The sequence below is a fragment of the Poecile atricapillus genome, chromosome 1 (assembly GCF_030490865.1).
Source record: "Poecile atricapillus isolate bPoeAtr1 chromosome 1, bPoeAtr1.hap1, whole genome shotgun sequence".
NCBI lineage: Eukaryota > Metazoa > Chordata > Aves > Passeriformes > Paridae > Poecile > Poecile atricapillus.
The window spans coordinates 140,672,015-140,694,527 of record NC_081249.1 but is presented as its reverse complement, the minus strand read 5'-3'; the positions used below and the strand labels follow the sequence as shown (position 1 = coordinate 140,694,527).

General features: G+C 47.2%; 1 protein-coding gene across 2 annotated transcripts in view; it reads left to right on the top strand.

Annotated features, from left to right (window-relative positions):
- Positions 1 to 22,513, top strand: part of ALX4 (ALX homeobox 4) — a 39,552-nt gene that overhangs the window by 3,011 nt on the left and 14,028 nt on the right. The window contains exon 1 of one of the 2 annotated variants that reach the window (XM_058857009.1): positions 2,211 to 2,341. The exons of the other annotated variant lie outside the window; for it this stretch is intronic. The gene's annotated coding sequence lies outside the window, so the exon portion shown is untranslated. Of the gene's footprint in view, positions 1 to 2,210; positions 2,342 to 22,513 lie in introns of those variants that run through there. 2 annotated transcript variants of the gene reach the window in all.

Genomic DNA, 22,513 nt, shown 5'->3' with positions numbered 1-22,513 from the left:
AAACCGAGGCCAACCAGCAGGCAGGCTCTCTTGCCAGGCGATATTCAGGCGGTCGGCTTCCCCCGCTCACATCGTTGCGGTGGGCCCATGGCCCGGCCGGTCCCGCCCGAACTGGTCCCCTCCTGGGGATGCTGCTGCCCGCACGGCCACTCCATAGCCCTCTCCTCCGCCTTTCCCCTGGTGGCTGTGGAGGCCCGGGCGAGCTCGAAGCCGAGCGGCCGGGGGCTGCGGCGGGGACCGGCACGGCGGGCATGGCGGGGCACGGCGCGCACACCGCGCCGGAGGGACACGGTGTCCCCTCCTTTGTTTAGCTGTTTGATTTCATTTTATTTCTTTAATAAACAAGTCTTTTTGAGTTATAAAAAGCCCGAGCCTGCCATCTATTGCTCTCGGCTTCTATTTCTAGATCTAAGACCTTCCACTGCACTGTAGGGATAAATATAGGCCAGGGAGAGCTGCGGCCGTAAATACGCGGAGGACACGGACGGCAATCGTCGGAGCGCTTCCAGCCCGGCTTCTGGCAGGGACAGCGGCACCGAGCGGCCCTGGCTCTCGGCCGGGCTCCCCGCGGCCCCCTCGCAGCGGCGGCTGCCGGTCTGGCCCTATGGGGCTCCCGGCACGGCTCCTCCTGTGCCCACCCAGAGCTCGCTGCCCCTGCGCTGCGATGGGCCGGCAGCCTCGCACTGCTTACCCTGCGTTCCCTGACGCGAATAGGGGTACGGGCTATTCCGCAAACCGGCACGGACAGTGACAGCCGAATTCTCAAATAAAAGTCATAGAATCAGAGGATCTTCAAGGTTGGAACAGACCTTCAAGATCATCTAGTCCCGAGAACAGGTTATATATATCTTGGCTTAGGAGGGGATAAAGCTTTTGGATGATTTATGTGCTGTAGTAATCTGACTTGCTATTTCTACTGCGTGGAGCTGAAGTAAGTTGTATTTCTTGAAACATATGTATTCACATACCCCTATACACACAGAAATGTATACGTATATTGCTGTCTAGAAATACCGACTGGAACAAAATCTTTTGGGAGTGAAGGCAAATGTGATGGGGATATTTGCTCAAAGGAAACAGGAGAAAGGAAACGACTTTCCCTAACAGAGGAAATTCTTTAAGTACAGCATTATGCAAATAACGACCATTTTTAAAATTTAGCTAGCAAATAAAAAGTGCGGCCGTAAGTGCGTTATTATTAGAAGTACAGAAAGCCACCGCTGTAGGAATCGGAGCCTCGCTGCGTGCTTTTCAAAGTGACACTTTTCATGGATTTCTCCTCCTCCTCCTTCCCTGATGTAATGTAAGTTGCAGGCACGGCCGGAACGAGCTCGCTGGCGGTCCCTCTCCTCCTCCCTCGAGAGACCTCTGGCTGCCAGGCGCTCGGGGCTCCCCGCGGGGCCGCGCTCAGCCCCCGCTCAGCTCAAGGGCTCTGCGGAGCTCGCCGTGCTCCGGGGAGCGCCGGCGGCGTCTGCCCCCTTCCCCCGGCTTCCGCCGCAGCCCCGCGCCCGGAGCGGAACGGGGTAACGGGGCCCGTGCGCTCCCCTTGGGACTCCCTCAGAGCTCCCCCTCCTCGGGTGATGCCGCGTCTCCGCACCGGCGTCCGGGCCGCACTGCTGAGGATCTCCGCAGGAACGGCTCTGCCAGGAGAGGAACGGAGGTCCCTGCCCCTCGCCCGCCGAGAGCCCGGGGTGCAGAGGACTTGGGGAGGGGTGTTCCGAGCTGTGGCGGCCCTTCCTCTCCTTCCGCCTCCCCGTGGCTTTGATCCCGGCTCCCGGCTCCCGCCCGGGCTCCTCCGGCGCGGCTGAGAGAGCCGGTGGGGAGGCAGGCGGGCTGCGCGGCCTCCCCCGCACCTCTCTCGGCCGGGGTGGGGAGATGCTGCTGTCCTGATCCCTCAGAGACGGGCCAGTATAAAGGGGAGAAGTGCTCGGGACGCAGGCGCGAGTGGGGAACTGGGGGAAGGGGACACGGGGGGACGTGATCCGAGCTGGCATCAAGGAGCAGGAGCCGGCAAGCGGAGCCAGGAGGGCGGGGAGGAGAGGCGAGCTTCAGGGAGCAGGGCGGCAGAGCCGGCCCTTCCCTCCCGCTGATGTGGGACCGGCTGCCCGGCGAGGCTCGGCCGCCGGCTCCCGGCGTGCTGCTGACGCCGCCCTGGCAATAGCCCTCTCTTTTCCACAATAGGGCCACCAGATCTGCCATTCAAGGGTTCCGGCACCCTCCCAGGGAGGGGAGGGAGCTCTCGCCAGGAGTTTGGCTAAGCCTCTGTTTGAGCAGACACTCGGAGGTGCGGGATCTCCTCCGCGGAAACCTGCGGGATTTCCTCAGGGAGCCAGACGCGAAGGTAGGGCTCACGTTCCTTATCCCTAGGGCCGCGCAGGAAGGTTTATTCGCGGCTTTTTCCAAAACTTGTTTTGCGCTTCTCTTGAATTGGACAGTAGATCTGGCTGGAAGCTTTTATAGGATTCCTGACCCGAGCTGTTTATAACACTCATGTGTCAAAGGACCGGGAGACTCCCTCCCCCTGTATCCCTGCCGCTCCCTCCTTGCAGGATGATTTCTTTTCGCGCTGGAGCTGTTTATTTTCGACTTGTCCGCTGCTGATTAGAATTAACTCCGCTTTAGCCCTACACTTCAGCAGCGCACGCCTGTAAAACCAGCAGGACGTTACCAGCATCAAAAAGGTGCAGAAAGAGAAAGAGTCTTAAAACTTTTACTAGTCTTAATTATTTTGAAAGCAACACAGAGTGAAGCAGACGAGAAAAATACTGATGGAGAGAAAGATTTGGAGATGCTTATTTGAGTGCGTTTTTTTCCTAAGGGTTTGGTGTAGGAGTCCTATTAACAATATATGCTGATGCCAGATAGCGCAAATGAGCTCTGTGTGTGTTATCTAGAGCTGCAGGCTGTTTATTTTGTGCAGCCTTTTGAGTGTACATGCAGTGTGGTTGCATGACTAACTGGCTGGAGTGATTCACTGGCTGCTTTATGGGTGACTGCTCAAAACAAGTTGTGAATCAAAAGAGATTTCTTTGGCTGTGGTTTCTAACCTCCCAGGTTAAATGCACCCACGGTTTAAGGGGAGCTAATGTGCAGACTTCAGTCCCTCAGATCGTGAGGATTTATTAATTTTCCAAACCCTGCGTTCAAAGCCATGGTAAGTTTCCCTAGTAAGAGGGACGTGGTATCTGAGAGGCTCAGAGCCAAGGTCTGCTGCTAAAGGACATCTCCAGACCTGACTATTAGGTCACCTAATGGACCTAATGTTCACCTAGTTCCTGGCCCTTTAGCCAGTTTTGCTCCCCAGAGTCCTTAAGATGCTGTATTATTTGTTCAGGGAATTTTTGTGGCTTAGCATTTCTCAGGTAAAAAATGTGAATATGTCTCGGGGCAGTAAGAAGCTTTTATTCTCATTTTACAGTTTGAAAAACTGACACTTGGAATGCCCAAGTGGCTTGTGCAAGGTGTGGCCCCTCAGTGGCATCTGTGTGACCTTCGCAGGGCCGTGGCTCTGGCAGAAAGAGGCACTCGGCTGCCTGAGAAGTAGCCGCTGCTGGAGTCAGAAACTCACAGAGTAGAGGTCCCATGTGTGATTTTGGAGGGGCTTTAACTTAGGTTTCTTGACAGTCATATCCTCATTCCATACAAAAAGCTCTAAGCAATCAGTATGTCCTCATATCCTCAAGTTTCTCATGTGAAATGGGCTCAACCCGCCAATCCACGTTAATGGTCTAATCTGTAAAAGCAACTCATCAGTGTAGGCAATCTATATTGGCCAACACAAGATATGAGTTGTGCTTTTCAGAAATTGCTGAGCAATCACTGCCCCAAAAGTCATATGATTCTGAGGTACTCCTACACATCTGAAAAAAATCCCATCTCAATTGTTAATCATGTTGGAAAGCACAGGTCTAATATCTTTGTGTAGATATATTTTCATATGGAAAAAAGAGATAGTTCTGGATTAGGAGAAGCCTGAGTGGTAATGCAGCTGATATAGGACCTCTGTGGCTTGAGAAACATTTACTAAGAGATGGATGGAAATATTTCATATTAATAAAATGTCAGAGCAATTTATCATAGTGTCTCAGCAGCCTCAACTTGTAGAGGAAAGGTCATAAGTAAAGGAGGAAAGCACTTACATATAATAAATAAATTACCTCCACTTTATTTTCTGTGTAAGTTCAGATGATTTGATGTTATTATACATACTGGTGAATCTGCTTGGCCATATTTTTCATTCATGCCTGCAAATCATCTTCATATTTTGACTGTCACATAAGTAGACACAATGTGAAAGAGTAGTTGTGATCACCATGATAATTCTAAGGTGATATTTTGGTCAAAGAGGAATCACTGAGAACCAGGGTAAATGAATGTAGAGAGGAAGGAGAAGAGATGAATGAGGAGAGACAGGGGAAGAAAAAGAGGAAGAGGAGATATCTTGGATGGGTAATAAACAGTGACAGACTCAGCATTATTATGGAAGGTGGTTTGCAACAGATTTTATGAACTATCTAAGTATGAATCCACCAGTATCAAATTCTTTATATCTCCCTTGAGAATAGCCATGATTCAATATTTTGTAGCTGCTGCCTTCAGGTCCCAGCAGGAGTTAGTCATGACAAGTTGGTATATCATGAACTATGGTCTCTCATCTGCACTGACTAAAGACTGTTGCATTACCCAGCTCAGTATTAAATGTCTATTTAAGTCTGTTTGTATCAAATAATTATTTTTTTTAATGAAGATGCAGTTTAAGTGTTACTCTTTTCACATCTGCTTATTGGAAACAGATGGTTGAATCAGTAGTATTCCTAAATATATTTTTTATTGGCAAGAACTGAGTTCATTAGCTGTAAGGCAGTGGGTGAGCTGGTGGTGGAGGCTGAAAGGTAAGCTGATTTATTCACCAACATACTCCAGTCTGTAAACTGAGCCTGGGTGCAAACTCTGTGGGACTTAAGATAGCAGCCACCTATATTCAGTGGAAGTCTGAAAACCCTACAAAACCAAAAGGCAGGGAGTCAACAGCATCAAGGCCCATCAGAGAAGTGCTATCAATGGGGAATGAGGAAACTGAGGAAGAGAACAAATGCTTTGGGTAGACTGATGTCGGGGGGAAATAATAAATTTGTAAGGTCTCAGTATAACTCCTATCTGATTGCCGCTGTTCCCCATGTGGGCTCTAGGTGCAAGCACTGCTGCCTAAAAGAAATATCTTGTGTCACATCAGTTCCTCCCTGTAGTGGAAGCAGTACCCCTGGGGCTTTGGATATTGACTGACTTCTTCACTTGGGAGCCGTAACATTGGTTTTTAGGGTAGGATGCTGTTTCCAAAAAGGGAAATGGGGAACTATTCATTCTTTTGATGCAAGAGAGATCAGATAACAAAAGCACTTGCAGGTACGTAACCTATTCAGGAGCAGTGGGAAGTGAAATAAATTCACACCAGAATTAAATCAAAACAAACCAAAGTTTTACAGTATGCCCAGGGAAAGAGTGCAATATTGAGAATTTTCCCAGAAAGGGTTGAAAACAATCAGAGAATGACTCTGTTCTGGTACAGTGTTCAGAGAGACCTGAAGGCCCATCTGCAAGACCATAACTCTACAAGGTGTTGAGGAACGTGTGTGACACAGGCCAGAAGTTTTACAAAACAGGGGAAACAGGAATATATTGCTCAGCCCAAAACTTAATACGAGACCTGAGCCACAGCAAGGTTTTCAAAAGAATAGAAAAGCATTTAAAAAATTACACCACAGGCTCACAGGGGTACCAGCCTGCTGGGCATGGAGCTGGTCTCAGGCTGTTGGGTCTGCCAGGTGGGGATGTGTCATCTATGAGACTGGTCCTTTCCAGTGTGTGTGCACAAGCCCACAACATCAAGCTTTTCCTGCCCCAGAGAAGCCACTCAAGAAATACTGCATGGGAGGCTGATGCATGTCCGTTCCCACTGTGCAGCCAGCTGGAAAGAGGAACTGGGCAGAGCCTTGTTCTGCAGAGCTTGCTCCCAGAGGAGAGCCTGAGGCCAAATGTGGGGCAGGATATGCACTACAGCCTGGACCACAGTGCTGGTCTATGGTTCATGAGGCAGCGAGACCTTCTGGAGCACCGCGCGGTTCTTTCACAGCCACCCTGGGGATGGTGCATGCCCAGACCTCTGCCTGGAGTAGAGTCAGGAGCACAGCTGTGGCAAGGACCCATAGCTGAGAGCTGAGAAACACTGTGCTATAGACATAACCTGGCTTATCAAGATTTGGTCTGTACCTTCGTAAGCAGATTGGAGCCAGATATCACTCTGAGCTAGACAGGACACAGCCAAATGCTAGAAGGCAAGAGGAAGAAGAACCTACCTAAATTGGCAGAGGACCTGCAGACATTTTGTGTTTCTCACATCTCCAGTGAGGACTTCCAAGACAAATAGCCGATGGACCAATTGCTAGACAGTTAGACAGATTGTGCAGAAGGCCAGAAACACTCCACGAGGCTGTGGGATTTATGGCAGAGCTTAAATATTGCATTTCAGCTCTTGAACAGAAGTTGGAAAGCAGCTACTGGAAGAGGGAGAAGCTGGTTGCTTTATATAGGTATGAGGTCTTGTGCTAGAGAAATGAGTATTTCCATGCAGTTTATACCACTTCAAGCTATTAGAAAAAGAGACTTAGAAGGATAGAAAGCAATGGGGTATTGGCTGCAACATCAAACATGAGTGCAGCGACTCACTTAACTGCGGCTCTGTTGGGGAGGGGAAGTATCCACAGAGAGGGTTGTTATAAATATTTGGTCAGGTCAGGACAGAGCCTCATAAAAATCTACTGAAAGGCCCAAAGTCAGCTCAGGAAACAGAGGGACTTGTAGCTGCACATGCAAAGTTTGGTGATGTTGGTTTTAAGTTAGAGTTGAAGCTATAATAAAGCTTATTTGTGCCTAGGTTTAGATATTAAGCTGGTATCCAGAGAACCCTGCTGTTCTGTTCCCTTGTGGCCTTTAGTTTGGTTTTGTGTGTGGTTGTCCTGGAAACCCCTTTTTCCTTGGCCTATGTGGTAAAAATTGGAGTTCTTGGTTGAACAACCTTTTTCTCCATTTGTCAGCAGTCCACCTCAGAGGGTGGGCAATGGGAATAGCCAAGTAGCAGGAGAGGGGTTTATAACCTGTGTGATTTACAGGCATCACAGGTGCTGATTCAAGTGTGGAATTTAAAGCTAGAATTTTGTATAGGAGATGGGAAAATAAAACAACGTATGGCAAGCACTCTTGAGAGCTCATTGTCACCAAAAGACTCAAAAAAGAGGTTCTGATGTTTTGCTATGATGTCTTGAAGTTGTAAAGTCTTTAGTCATGCCATAAGAAAACCGGTTTAGAGGAAAATGTAGACAGAGGATGAAAAATTACTACAAGGAGGTGTGATGCTTTTCTTGCATCATGTGTTGTATTTCTAAAGTGGGTCCCCAAAGACGAGGAGAAACCCTATGGCAGCTGGTCATGGAAACCAGAGAGGGAGATGATGGGACAGTCCAGCATGTAGCCCTCACCTTCGCATGTGTCTGAGGGAAGGCAGGGGCTGAGGAAAGTGCCCTTGCTGGCAAAAAATGCATGCAGCAGACTGGACTGCTGGGATCCAGGAAATTGCTCAGCATAGCCAAGGTGGGAGATGAGCTAACACTGAGCATACACATCACTGTGGTTGGGACCTGGTCAGTAAGCATCAGGGCTTTCAGCCTGCAATGCTTTCCTTCAAAAACACAGCTCATGTGAAAAAAAGAGGTTTGGGCAATCTGTTTGTGGCACCTGCCTCTGTGGGCAGGACCTGAGCTGTCTCTTTGAGCTTCTACACAGTTTTTGGACCTCATCAGCTGTCCTGGTTAGAAAAGAAGGCCAGGAAGAGCTTTGCTGTGCGATACATTAACCAGAGGGTGTTTGTGTCCTACCATTACTAGATAATATCTGGGATGTGCCTTACTGGGTTCATTTTGGTTACCACAGTGGGTATCTGGAGGTGAAAATGGCTTTCACGTTAGCACAAGTCCACACACTGAAATAGTGTAGCATGGGTCTCCCATCCCCTCCCTCAAGAGACCAAGACAGTATAGGCAGCCACCCAGCCCCTGTGGCACAGCTGGGATGTCCTGCTGTGGGGTGAGCCCTTTAATAGGAACCGGTGATGTTTTGTAAACAAGCTGTCATGAGCTCCAGGCTGCCAAGCTAAATTGAACCCAGAGTAAGGTGAACTGCTGAAGAGAGGCATAACAATGCATCCTGGGCAAACTCAAAGGAGCAAAGGGGCAGTGCCTCCCCAATATCAGGGAAGGCAGCATGAGACTGTCAGCCTATCTGGCCTTGCAGGGCACTGATCCTGCTCCTGGAGGCTCAGCTGCAGACTTGCCAGGATGACAAAAGCTCCACATGCCTCTTGTGAGAAGAGAAAGCTACCCTGATGGTGAAAGGAGAGCAGCCAGGCATTTTCAGGACTGAAGCAGTTTCCATTGAACACAGCTGGGGGTGCCTGTGGGGTCGGAACAGCACTGACACAAGAGCACAGTCACCAAAGACTAGTTCTGCCAGTGCCTTGTTCAAAGGCATTTTTTTTTTTTTTGTGCAGATACCTCCCTCAGCAGGGCAGCAAGAAAAAATGGAGATTGCATCCTTTTTTATCTCCTTCTTCCACAGTGTGCAGGAATGAAAACTCTCCTATTTCACCCATAGATGCAAGTTTGCAAGAGCAGAGTTCATGGAACTGAGAGGGGAATGTTCCTCAAAAAGGCTTCTGATGTCAGACAAGGTGTGATTAAAAAAACCAAACCCTTATTTGGCAACCTTGTCTGCTTTTTGACTCTTTTCAGACTAGCAAGGCAAAAGCCCTCTGGTCATGGTGGGAAAGCTTGGAATTTAAAGATGAAATGTTGCATAGGAGATGGGAAAATAAAACAACTTGTGACAAGAACTCATTATCACCAAAACACTCAAAAAAGAGGTTCTGATGTTTTGCTATGATGTCTTGAAGCTGTAAAGTCTTCAGTCAAGCCATGAGAGAACTGGTTTGGAGGAAAATGCAGACAGATGATGGAAAATTACTACAGGGAGGTGTGATGCTTTTCTTGCATGTGTTGTATTTCTAAAGTGGGTCCCCAGATATGGGGAGAAATCCTACTGAGCAGTGTCTCCTAGGACATTATTGTGATTCGTTGATGCTGTTGGGCTTTTGCCTGAGACAGAATCTGCCAGACAATATTTGCTGGTAGCTATGGATTTCTTTAGAAAATGACCTGAAGTTTACCCAAAAAGGAACCAAGGGGCTGTGATATTAACCAAGCTTCTAAGGGCTGAGTTTTTCACCATATTTGGGGACCAAGACACAAGGAGCATGCAACAAGGCAGAGGCTTTGATGCCGAAGTATTTCAACAGGTTTGTCAGATGCTAGTAAAGGAAATGGGAGGTTTCCAGCATCCTGAAGATGCTAGGGAGGAGAAGCTTGGCTGGTGCTGAGAGAAGGCATTGAGCCAACTGCATGCCACCTGGCCAGAGATGCCTCTGTTTACACTCCCTGCTCCCCCTGTGCTGCTCCTCAAGGCTTGGGTACCTGCCCCACTCTGAGAGATCTTAGCATGTTCTACACAGCACCAAAACCCCATGAGTGTGCAACCAAATCATCCTCCAGACCCTTCACAAGAGAGTGACAAAATGACCAGGACTGATCCAGCCCTTTGTCTGTTCTGTTGGGTTTTAATGACATTCACTGTAAAGGGAAAGCACTGTATGACCCAGTTCTCTTTTTCAGCCATTAGCCAGGAAACACAAAGAAATTGCAAGAAATTTGTAAATCTGGACTATATAAGTCCAGCCTATCTGAACTCTGCAAAAATCAAGTGGAACTGGCTAGGTTTTTCTAGAGAAAATCTGATGCAAGTACTGCTTGCCCCAGGCAATGTGAATGTTGTCTGATGTAGGCTTTTGCGTGGAAACCTGGCTGATTGCATATCCCACAGAGATGGAGATATTAGGAGCCTGCAGCAGATAAGCCATGGTCAGTAGCACTGACCGCACACATGCATTAACATGTAAGAGACCAGTGGGTCCTGGCCAAGGAGAAATTATGAGGATAACTGAGTGGATTCTGAAAGCCAAGAACTAAGGGTGTCAGTCTGGTAGAAATTAGTTCCCCACTGGGGAAAACCAGGGAATGGCCTCATTTAGCCCACAGATTTCATTAAAGCTAAGAACTTTGCTGAGAACTCCTCCTCAGGAGAATTTCTAAAGAAAAGTGAGCAGCAGCTGAAAGCCTGTGGTGGCATCCCAGTGGGAGCACAGTCAACCCAAGCTCTGTGAAAATGTCCCAAGAGGAAATGTGATATGAGTGTGTAAATAGCTACACTGGTTGCTCTGGCACTTCCTCCCTGTATGCCTGACACGAGGTAGGTCCATGGGTCTGGGTCCTTCTGGAAGGGGGCTGAGCAGGGCATGTTTTTGCAGGGATGCCTGACAATGGTGAGGAAAGCAGTTCCTTTTTGTTCAGTCCTGTGCCAGAAGTATTAACCCAGTGGTGTGAGCATGGGCACTGAAGAGTGTCCAAAGCACATCCCAGAGCATGCCTGGCCCAGGCAGCAGGGGAAAGCAGGGGACCCGGCAGCATGGCATGATAGTGGTGTAGCACCATGGCTGAGGTGACCTGCTCCTCACCCTGTTGTGTCCTCCCCAAAGTGATGTCAGACCATCCCTTTTCCAGGCAGGCAGTTCTGCTCCTCAGCCTTCAGCTCTCCTGGCCCAGCTTTCTCCTGGGGCAAAAACCATTAAACAAAAAGATGGCACACTGGCTTCCAGACTCTCCCTGCCTGGTAATAATCTATGAAGCTTCCCACTGTAGCATACAAACACCACAGCCCATCAGCTGACAGGGGACAAAGTAACCTTTTATTTTCTCTTTGTCAGATCATGTTCTTGACAAAGTTACAAACTCATGTTATGTAGTCCACAGTGTACTACAGTTTAAAGCAAACTGTACTGTATAGCAGTTCATAAGCCTCAGCTTCATAAGCTGTAGGAGGTGTCAGTGGGAAGAACAATGTGGTTTAAGCCAGTCCAGGAAGATGCATCTTTGCTTTGGAAAACAGAGAACACAAGCAGCAAATACTCAGAGGGTCCCTGATTCCAGGCAAATCTCTCCTTACCAGCAGAATCCCTTCTTTGGGATGGAGACTTTCCTCTAGCACTAAAACCTTGGCTCTAAAACCCTGGCTTCTTGGAAACTACATACTCATAACTGTGTTCACTGAAGAGGTTTGGGAGCTTGGAGTCCCATTATTTACATCCAACTGTATATTTTCTCCTGAGAGTCCAATAAACCAAGTGAATTGCAGAAGAAATTTCACATTCCCACACAAGCATTTTCATTTGCCTCTCATGAAATCCAAAAAACTGTGACCCAAATGTACTGTGAGATAGTAAATCTGAGAATGCAGTGTGTGGGAAGCCTAGTCTGAGATGAGAAGGAAGGAGAAAACAACCCACTACAGCCCCCAGCATCTTTCCCTGCAAGCACTCTGAGCCCACGAGCTGTAAATGCTTTGGGGAAACAGAGGCCAGCCAGTGCCTAGTGGGCCCACTAATTCCAGGAGCCCTCAGACATGGGAAACTGAAGTGTTTATCTGTCCTTCCTAAATTTCAGCCTTTCCAGACCCTTGCAGACAGGCTTGTTTCTTAAGAGAACAGGAAGACAGCTGGTGAAAAGGAGCCTTGCATGCTGTCATCTAGGAAACTGAAACAGCACGTACCTTTCCAACCAGTGCTTTCCAGGTGTATTGATTCCAGCCCATGTTTTCTGACTGTGTATTTTATTCTCCTCTCTAGGCTGTCCTGCCTGCAGTGACTCTTTCCACCCGCTTTTGAGGCCTCCTGTTGCTTCCCAGCTTCCTAGAAAAGGCAGCTTTTAAGCAGTGAAACTCTGCTTGTGGCACTGGCATCATGATGTCTCTAGGCAGAGACTTCCTGAGTTGTGGTCCATGTCAGCACACAGCCACCCTTACAGAGATCAGGTATCTCCCAAAATAAGGGCTCTCCTAAGGAAGTATTTTTGGAGACAGGGAGCAGGAGGGATGAATGCCCCGTGTGTTTTATTTGCAAATTGTGAGCAAGGTACGAGTTTTTGTGGTCTGTCTGGGACACAAAATTGTTGTTGGGATGATGTTTGTGAGTAATCTCTGGTCAGCAGATTGTGTGTGTGTTAAGGATGCAAGGAGCAGGCAGCTGAAAGGGCATCTGTGGTGGTGAGTGGGAGGCAGACACAAATGATGAGTCCTTGTTCCCTGATCAGATGAGCACCTCTGGCAGGAGCAGGTTTCTGGGACAAATAATTCCTTTTCACAAGTTCATAAAGATGATTTCTGTAAATGTTTGTTAATGTTTACTTCACATTTGTAGTCACTCATGTCAATGTAATCCCGTCCTGGAATGTTAACTGGAAGCAAACACAAAAGTGGGCATGAACTCCGCTTTTTAATTTAGGCTGATTTTCATGGTCATTATATTTCACATAATCATCCAGTTTGGTTGAGAACTAATGGTGCTCCAGGAGCTGCTCTCCTTCCAAGAGTCATGATATTTTTGTTTTCTGTTAGGAAAATGTGTTACCAGAGTCTCTGTTGTTTGTGTCTACTGCCTGACACTTCATACCACAATCCTGCGTCCAGTTTCTTCTAACTTAATCAAAACTTAACAGTCTTGCCTAAAAGCTCCCACAGCAGTTGCGTGCCTCTGGGGTTTTTTTATAATACTTTTTTTTTTTTTTAAAGTTCTTCCGAATCAATTAAGCCATTTCTAAGAATGTAACTAAAACTAAGCACATTTTTGTTTTCTCCATATGAGGAAAAAAATCTGATGATGACTTTTTTCATAAGTTCTGCTGCACTGTGCTCTAGAGCAAGATCACCAGATTTACAGTGGAGCTGGGCTTTGGGTAGGAAATGTGCTCTCTGCCTTTCCTCTGAAAGATTATCCAACAACTAATCATAAGGAGTTGTGGTTTGAACTGCCTCAGCAGTGACACTTTAATTTTCACACCTAAAGACACTGCAGATTTCTCATGTTCTAGGAGTGTTTTCAGACATGCGTGAACTTACTCTCATTGCAGTGGCCATTTACCCCAGTAGTTGGTCCAGCCTTGCTTGGACCCAGACAAAGAAAGGAAGCAAAGGCTGGGATAAGGATAAGGAATTTTGATGTGGCAGAAACTTGTTCTGAAGACTGAGGAGTATATTGGATTGAATGGGGGCTTAGATCTACTTGGCCAAGATACAAAGGTATCGCATGATTCAGGACACCTGAGTGGCACAGGACCTTCACCTCCAGGCTGCAAAAATATTAGACAGTGCTAAGTACTTTTTAAAACTGAGGCTTAGACAGAGTGTGTGTTGTGTGCCTGGTGGCTGTGTCTCACTTTGCCATCCACACAACATGAGAAATAGCAGTGCCTCACCTCCCCGGGCTCTTTGTGACTCGGGCATCTCTGCACGACCCTCTGGCACAGCTCAGTGGGTCCCAGAGGACACTGCTGAATAAATGCAGTAAAAAATGACCACCTTCAAACACTGGGTGATGATGATGAGAAAACGGAGGAGTGTTCACCGCAGAGAGAGTTCCAGTGTCTGTGATCTGAAGACCCAGAAAGCAAGAAGAATTTAGGAAAAAAAGTAAGAAGAATGGTGCAGAAGCCCTTCAGACAGTGCTCTCACTGCTTATCCTCTTGGGTCCAGTAGACGTGTTTGGTCCTGGCATTGTGTTTAACTGTGGTGCCATGCAGCCAGGGACCATTCCAGCTGGCAGAGGCTCCACACAATGTAACCATCTGCAGCCACAACGGCACCAGGGGCAACAACCTCTCCCTAGAAAAATTTGGTCCCAAAGTGGCTTTATAAATTAATTTAGTGGTGCAGGTGATGGTCAGAGATCCAGGTCTTGGCCTGGCTTGGTCACCACCAAGTACAGAGGGTGGCCAGACTCTGGTAACTTTGGCCATCAGGGTCAGGCAGCTGGAGAGCATGCGTGAGATGGGCAGACACTGCGAGAATGTGGCTCACCAGGCACAGTCTGGGAAAAGAACTGAAATGCAGAGGTGGAGTAGAAAGTAAAGGTCATGTGCTCTTGGCTCATGCAACCCTACTTCTGGGTTGGCTTTTTTGGGGTTGTTTTGGTTTTTTGTTTTTTAATTTAATTTTTTCCCCCCCGGTGACAATTATATGTGTTGCAAGGTGAAGTAGTTCTCAAGTGAAATGAAATCCCTTTCTCTGACCTCAGAGTGCATAACTCTCTGAATTACTTGACAAGCACAGTTTACCCTTTGAGCAATTCATGACTCTCCTTCCACAAGTAAGAGCACACTTTTGTGGATGTTTTCCTTGTTCAGTACTACCTAATGGATTTTTTTCCTTAATAACTGTCATTTGACCTGAGTCTTGGATTCAATCCTCATATGGGCCATTCACTTCAGACTTGGACTCAATGATCCTTGTGGGTCCCTTCTAACTTATAATAATCTGTGAATCTATGAATGTTGCTATTCTCAGCTCAAAATTAAAAATGTAAGTCGCTGATTGTGAATGCTATTTGTTGTTCATTTACTAGAGGAATCTTAGGCACCTTCATCCCATTTCCTCTTAGTGCCTCATTATCAGTAAACCTTTGCCTCACAGCCTCTGTAAATCATTTTCATCCCTTTCCTCTGGGAACCATGTGTTTGGGCTCTTGCACAAGTGTCTCGTGAGAGTAACTGGTCAAGTCATGTATCATTTTTACTCCTTGATGAACTGGCAAAGCTTCATTAAAAGTTGCTTTATTGAACAACACATAAGGTTTTTTTTGGATGAGGAAAGCATTGCACTTAAACCATGATGCAAGCAGGGTTTCCCAGTTTTTCACCAAGCACAGTCGCTTGCATCAGCTATTGGTATCATTCAAAAGACTTAGATTTTCCTGGCTCCCACAGTCAACATATAACTTCTCTCTTCTGGGATATGAAGAATGTGGAGCTAAAGCTCCAGAGGAGTCCTAAGTTGGTATATATGTTTCAGAGCTGATGACAAAAGAGGGAGAGTTTCGAACACTCTTTCCCTACTCCTCACAGCCCCAGAAGAAAAAAAAGTGAAGTGCAAGAGTGCAGCACTCACAACTAATCGTGGTCTCCCATCAGAGACTGCAGCAGTGTTGGCAGCTCACGGCAAACACCAATGGTGGACACAGACCCTGAGCCAGACTGAGGCAGGGGAGAGCTGTTTGCTGCAGAGGCTGGAGGGAACCTAGGGAGGCCAAGGGTTTATTAAACTTCAGTTTGACTGGAGCTGAAATATGTGCCTCTAGAGCAGGGCAGCAGAGGTTCACGGAGTCCTTTCTGTAGACATTTTATGACAGTCTTTGGGGATACATATAAGAAGACTGGGGCATTCTGAGTAATTTAAAAAAATATTTGTTTAGACTGTGTCAGGGTCAGCTGGAGTTTCCAAGCAAACCAGTCTTAGATGGATTTTTCTGTCTTTGCCCTTTCTCCACAGTTATAGTGTAGACACTCTGTGGTTCATGGCCAGGCCATGCAGTGCAGCCACGTCTCCTCAATACCTCAAAACAACTCTCAAGCTCAGAGAGACCTTGAGGTCACTGTGTACCCCCTGCACTGCATGTGGGCTCATGGAGACCGGGGATGAGAGTCTCTGGCCATTGCTGATGCCACCTTCAGACCCCATCAGGAGTCTGGGCTTTCCCACCCCTATTGGCATCAGCATCTCCTCTGCAGGAAACCCCTGTGGGGCTGCAGCACTGCCCTCACCTTCTGATGAGGGTGTAAAGGTCAGGGGAAACAACCTGCTGCTCTCAGGTTTGCTGTTGGTTACTGCGTCTTGCCTCTTGGCTGGAAAGTTCCCAGTTTGGTTGTGCTGCTTCTTGCTTCAGTTTGGGATTTTGTTGCCCTATTACTCTCTGCCAGTAAAAGCTGATGCCAATCTGTTGCCCAGGCCCAGTGACTGTGAATTAGTGGGTTTGGTAGCCAGAAACCTAATTTCTTTCTGGAATGCTTCTAAAAGCCTAGTGCTTGTAGGAATTTTCCCAGACCCGACCGGCCTTGAGTTTTGCAATGTGCAGTTGGAATGGAAATAAATTATAGATGTTCTTCCAAGAACAGGCAGGTTTGGGGAAGGCTGAATGTTTTTCTTCCCTCGTCTGGGCCTTTCTTTACTAATCAGCTGTATAAAACTGAAGAACAACAGAACTACTTTGCTAAGAAATCTTGCCCAAACTTTGTCTCAATGTTTAAACTCAACCCTTTCTGTGGTTCTGTGAGGTTCAGCCAACTTTGGTTGTTTTCTGCTTTTTCTCCAGCTTTCTATTACTCTTCCTTTCCAATTTCCAAGTGTAGCTGGTAGCACCCAACTGCCCCTGAGATGTGCTGTACTTGTACTCCAATGGGGTTGCCACAGCATCTCATCCAGACCCAGGAGTCCCCAGGTCTTCTCTGTGGGGGCACCTCGGGGCCCAAACTGAGAAGCACAAGGAGCACCATGGGAGTGGTGTTGGGAAGATTTGTTTGGGCTTGCCTGACAGCCCATCTGAAGTACAAAACGCTGCACTTCAGAGAAAGGGTAGTCCAGGGACACACATATGCTGCAGTGCCTTGCTGGACTAGGGCAGCAGGCTGGGCTGGACAGCTGGGCAGAGCCTGCTCGGACACCGCCCTGGCCGGGGCCCACAAGCCATTGAAGTTCTTCTGTCATTAATTTGAACCAGGACTTCATAATGCAGATGCAGCTGAGCTCTTGCCCAGCCCATTATAAAATGGCCCTAGCCTCCCTCCTCCTGCCCCTCTTCTCAGCCTGCAATTTCACATTGTAGGTCCAGCCCTGCTACCAGCAGCACAAAACAGGCAACTAGAAGTCACCTCTGGGAGGCAGCTAAACTTCAGCGATGCATGGCTGTCTCTGCTGCAGAGAGGTTGCTTTTGCAAAGCAGACAGAGAAGAATGCAGAGAGAGGGAGACAGACCAATCGACCCAATGACGTGAACAGCGTCCAGGCAGGCACCGACCCACAGGATGGGGTGAATCACTCTGCAAGCTGGTAGCAGAGAATTAAACTGTGCCTCAGACAGACATCAGAGCAAGGATCAACTCCCTCCAGGCAGCTTTGTCTCACCAGCCTTCCTCACCAGCAGAAGTAGGATCCCCCACTCCCTTCTTAACTAGATGTCTGATTTATGTTTTCTGCCACAGGTGGTGGCTGATGGTGCCTCACTTGGTGCGTGGTTGGCATGGAAGGCAACACACACATTGAGATGCAGAAGGCTGCATGACTGCCTCATACCTCCCTCTCACCCTGACAGAGCAGAGGTCCTGCTCACCCAGCACACAGTCTGGGGTGGAAATTGTAGAGGAAATGTCCAGGGCATGTTGTGGGAAAGAGAGAGGCACTAACTGGTTGTGTGGAGAAAATTACAGCTTTCAGAGAAGAGCCCCCTTTTCTCTTGCAGTGCTCAGGTGAGGGATCTTTTCAGATCCTTGCAGGGACCAAACAATATGGGTGAGGTTAAGATGAATACATAAATCTGTACCTGATTGGAACTCTCATGCCCCTCCTTTCAGAGTGAGAGATTAGCCCTAAGCCCTGCATCAACCTCATCTGTCACCCACATCTGAACAGCACTTGGTGCTACTGCAGGCGCTGAGTGGCACTGCCTGCTGCCAGCCCAGAGCTCCACAGCACTCACATTTCCCTGCTTCAGGTGCAGGGCCTGATTTCACAGGGCCCCAGCACAGGGAGGGGGGTTGAATCCTGGCTGCCTTAGATGCTACTGTCCCTAACTCGGCTGGAGATAGCATCCAAGCAGAGGAGGAGCAACCTTGCTGGATCTAGATTTTTCTAAAAACATGTTGGAGTCTGAAATACAGACTGGGTGCCCTTGTTTTTAATATTTAGTTCTAGGATTCAAGAAAACACTGAATTTCATATAATATGAAATTCATGAGCATGTTTTCATAGTGATACATGAAAACAAATGCTAAAGTTAGATAAGAAAGGTAAGTGTGTAGATTAGAAAGTTTCTTAAATCACTGGGTGAAAAAGTAGTTTAGAGAACAAGAGACAAGATGGAGGATTTAGGGTGTTGTCCCTTGTCTTTCTTCTTTCTTCTTCATGTTCTTCTCCTGAAGGTTTTTGGGTAGTAGTTAGTGATTGGATAAAAAATGTCGCAGTGCATCACAAAGGTGATGGGTCATTGGGTCATTAAGAAAAATAATATACGTGTCTATTGTTAATTGGATAAAAATAGGTATAAAGATTAAAGAACTGCGTAGCTCGGGGCCATTTTGTGTATCAGACATGAAGTGTGCCACAAGGCCTTGTTTGTACCATCAGAAGAAAGAAATGTGCCAAATTGCAAAGATTAACCTTGTAACCAGCCTGGAGAGACCTGTTAAGTTTTGTAAGGATCCTACAATAAACACGAGAAACAAGATTCTAACGAGCTCGAGAGTTTACTTCAAATAATGAGAACTGAGATAAGTGGAACTCCCCACGAGGGAGGATCCCAGAAAAATTCAGCCCAGAGAAGGCTGGGGAACTATAGAAAAACTGTATCTACAGAAAATTCAGCCCAGAGGAGGCTGGGAGACTATAGAAAGCTGTATTCACAGAGAATTGAGCCCAGAGAAGGCTGAGAGACTAGAGAAAAGATATATCCACAGAGAACAGAGCCCAAAGGAGGCAAGGAAAAGAGAGACAGAGGTAACAAAACAACACAACAGAAGGATAACTGAATGATCCCAAAGTAAGGTAGACTAGGTGGATTGGGCAGACATTGCTCCAGATGCTGACAACCAGTAAGGATGTCCCAGTAGATGAACTCAGCTCAGACAGGAGCAGAACAGAGTTCCCACATTGGGACAGAGCATCAAAGTGTGCAAAACCCTATAGTGCCTGTCTGTGGAGAACATAAGTCTTCAGCAAACAGCACTGAGGACCTGTCTGTCCTGTCTTTCACTTGCCCAAGGATTTGTGGACTCTTCTGGCCTGAAATCCCAATAAACAGTAACTAGCCTGTGTGCAGGTATGAGTCTATGACTGAGACAACACCATTCAACACTTTGTCCAATATTAGTGATGCTTATCTTTTTTCTTAATGAAATCACATATTTCGTCTACTCAGCACTGAGCCAAGTCTTCAGAGCAGTTAGGTGCTTAGATCTGGTTCTGAGGAGCTTAGGGAAAACCAAGACCCTCAGGCAATCACTGTCATGGCAAGGCATGAAGGACTGCTTGGGAAGGAGGAGACTACTTATCCAAAAGGTATCAAAACCAGGGCTAAGGGGAAACTGAAAGCCCTTTCAAACCCCCTTTCCCATCCTTGCCTGCCTTGTTCATCTTCCTTGGCTGGTACTCACTGGGGATATATCAGTTCAGAGGTTCTAGATGTCTTTTGGATCTCATGCTCTGCTTTAGGCAGAGACACAAGCAGCATGGAGCAGAAATCCGTCACTTTTTCCAAGCTGTTTGTGACATGCCTACAGTAGGAAATGCAACATTTTAAAATGTACTAGCTGACCCATCTTGTCTGCTGTACTTTCAAACTTTGCACATAGCCTGGCATGCTCCAAACCTGTAGTTGATCACCCCCAGCCCTGTGCCTGGGGACACCTGTGTGGGATCTAATGAGGCTCTGATGCCACCGAGGTGGCTGTCACTTCTATCTGCTGTCACTTAAAAAGTCATCTTGTGGCTGATCCTGGCATATTCCCATGGCACTGTGTCACCCCCTGCAGCACTGAAGACTTTCGGGTTTCAGAGAGGACAAAACCGTGTCACTGGGAAATTAATGGGCTCATCAGAGAGAGCTGAGATGTCCAACTCCAGAATATTGGCATAAGCCATAATCTCCCTTCACATTCAGTTGTGGGAAAGCCATGGTATGCAATGGAGCAATTTCATTTTCTCTCCATGGAGGCAGTGGCAGTACCTTTTCTTGCTCTTTCCTTATATCATGTTCTGGGATCCAGAAAGTCAACTGTAATTGCAGCAGGTTGCTAGAAGCATATTTGAGCCTACAAAATTTGCTACTCAGCACTTTCCTTCTTTTCAGATGAATGTGCCACATGAAAAAGGGCTTGGGGAATGAGCTGTGCCTTTTTCTCTAGCCACAGCTTCTATGCAGAGTTTTCAGAATTGATTTGTTTATGTAAAAGCCAGTTTTGTTAGTGTCCTTTAAAAAACAAGAAAGAGGAGCAAGCAGCACATGTTGCATTTGTACAGACAACTCTGAGGTCTCCCCAAGTAGCCACAGGGTGTGTGAATCCAGCTAATCAGGCAATAAAGCAACACATGCCCTCAAAAACAGATGTTTGTGTGGGGGAAAAAGCGCTAGCTCAGAATGAAAGTGAGAGGAACAGCAATTTTCCCAAGTAAATAGTGCATATTCCCCAGACTTGCTGTGATGTAAACTTCTCAGCAGCACTAGAGTTAATGTTTATCAAGCTGTCTGTCCCCAAACTCGTACAGTGATTTACTCCAGGAGAACTCGACAGCCAGCAGCAAAAGGGCTTAAGTGCAGCCAGGGCTGAGGGGAACGTGACTCCCACAGAAACATCTCCCAAGCACACAGTGGAGGTAGAGCCAGTGACTCAAGTTATACACTGGCTTCAGGGCCACCAAAAAACCACCCATGGACTTACTGTGTGGGACCTTTGACATTGTCTCCAGACTTTTGACACTCACTCCAGCTTTTCGGGAACATGAGGAGGTTTTTAGACATTTCAGCTCCAGGCTTTAGTATTGTTCATTCTGTATGCTCTGATCTGAAAAATAAGTCTCTTCTCAGAAAAGGGAGCCCTATGTGTGGTCAGGAGGAGCACAGTACAGAGAACCACTCCTTTCCCCCTTTCATTCTTCTACAAGTAGCCTTTTCTGTAAGACTTCGCTCTGTTTGTAATTAGACCCCCAAGGTGATCAGGTATTTCACAGCTATTTTTAGTCTGTGAGTTCCACCCTAAGCAATGTGTCCCTCCTTTGCTGTAGAGCCTCAGGAGGCTGCAGGCAGCAGAGCAGCAGTGCCAGCAGAGATGGGTGGTGTCCATGCAGATGAGAACAGTCATGCAGTGGTCTCCTGAGCACAATGGGAGGTCAGTGAATGCTGTACCACAAGCAGAGTAACAGCATAGACCATATTCAGCCTTCCTTCAGGTTCTGCAGAATCAACCAAAAGAGGTCCCTGTCTGGGAGGAATGTTTTCATCCTTATCCAGAGCTGAAATGGAGGTGCTCCAACCAGTTTCTGCTCAGCAGCAAACAGTAACTGCAGCTTCCAGAATGAAGCCAATGGTTTGTGTCCTATGTAGAATTATACCACCTGCATTTAAGAGATGAATGTTGCCCAGTTTTACACTTCAGTTGGGCACAAGAGTGAAAGCATGATTAAGCATCTGATCATTGCTAATAAAATCAGTGATGCCATATACAACTGAAAAAGTGTTAAATCTTTTCTACATGTGCAGAATGTCACATGTAGAGTCATGCAAGAGCACTGACTCCCTGAACAGAAATAAACCTAAATATTCAGGTCTTTATATGTCTAAAATTCAGTCACTTTTTTCCTATATAACCCAAATTGTGGATGTCTTTTAAATAATAGTTTTGTGCTGACTTCTAGACTTTAATGACAGATAGGAGGCAGAAGACTGCAACAGACAGCTTAGAAACAAGTATAATGGTTTCAGCATGTGTTAAGACAAGGTCACAGGAGTTGGATAAGGTTCCTGCGGTTGGGCAAGTCTTCGAGTGTGCTGGCTGTACTGTAGTGCAAATCTGTCTTGGTAAGAAGTGTAAAATACACTGCCTGAACCCTCTCTAGGCAAAATGTTAGCACTGGTATTTAAGAAAGAGTTGAGAGAATGATATTAAGAGAATGACATTAAAATTCATTTTTTTAAGGCACCATTGCTATGAAGAGTCAGACCATGCCTGTGCAGGCAAGGAGAGGCACCCTGAAGTGGCCAGCACTGGAGGCCATAGAATTTGGGGGTGTGCAGAGAGGAACACTGCTGTGCCCACACTTGGACAGGAGGGTAGAAGGCCCCAATGTCATTTAGTGTGGGAGCAGAGGGGCAGGCTGGTGCAGCCCCATGCCACCTGTGCCACACTCTTTGGACACGGGTTGTCCACAGACAGAAAATGACTGTGAGCTGCCACATGCCAATAGGTGTTCCAGGCTATTCTTGATGCCTCCCAGGACTGGGATAGCATCAGCTCTTCACTGGGACTGTAATAGCTTGGACAAGATGTTGCCAGAGCAGGACATTAGCAGTACCAAGACCCAGCAGGCTTTTTAGCCTGGAGCCCAGGGGAACTGCCCTGTGCTGGCTGTGTGCCTGGGCTGTGCTGGCCATGTAGCTCTCTTGCAGCCTAATGGGCTGTGGGGCTGCTGTCACAGGATCTGTGTGAAGGAGCCTATGGTGCAGAAGCTGTGGCTTGTCATGCATGTGCTGTGCAAAGCAGACCTA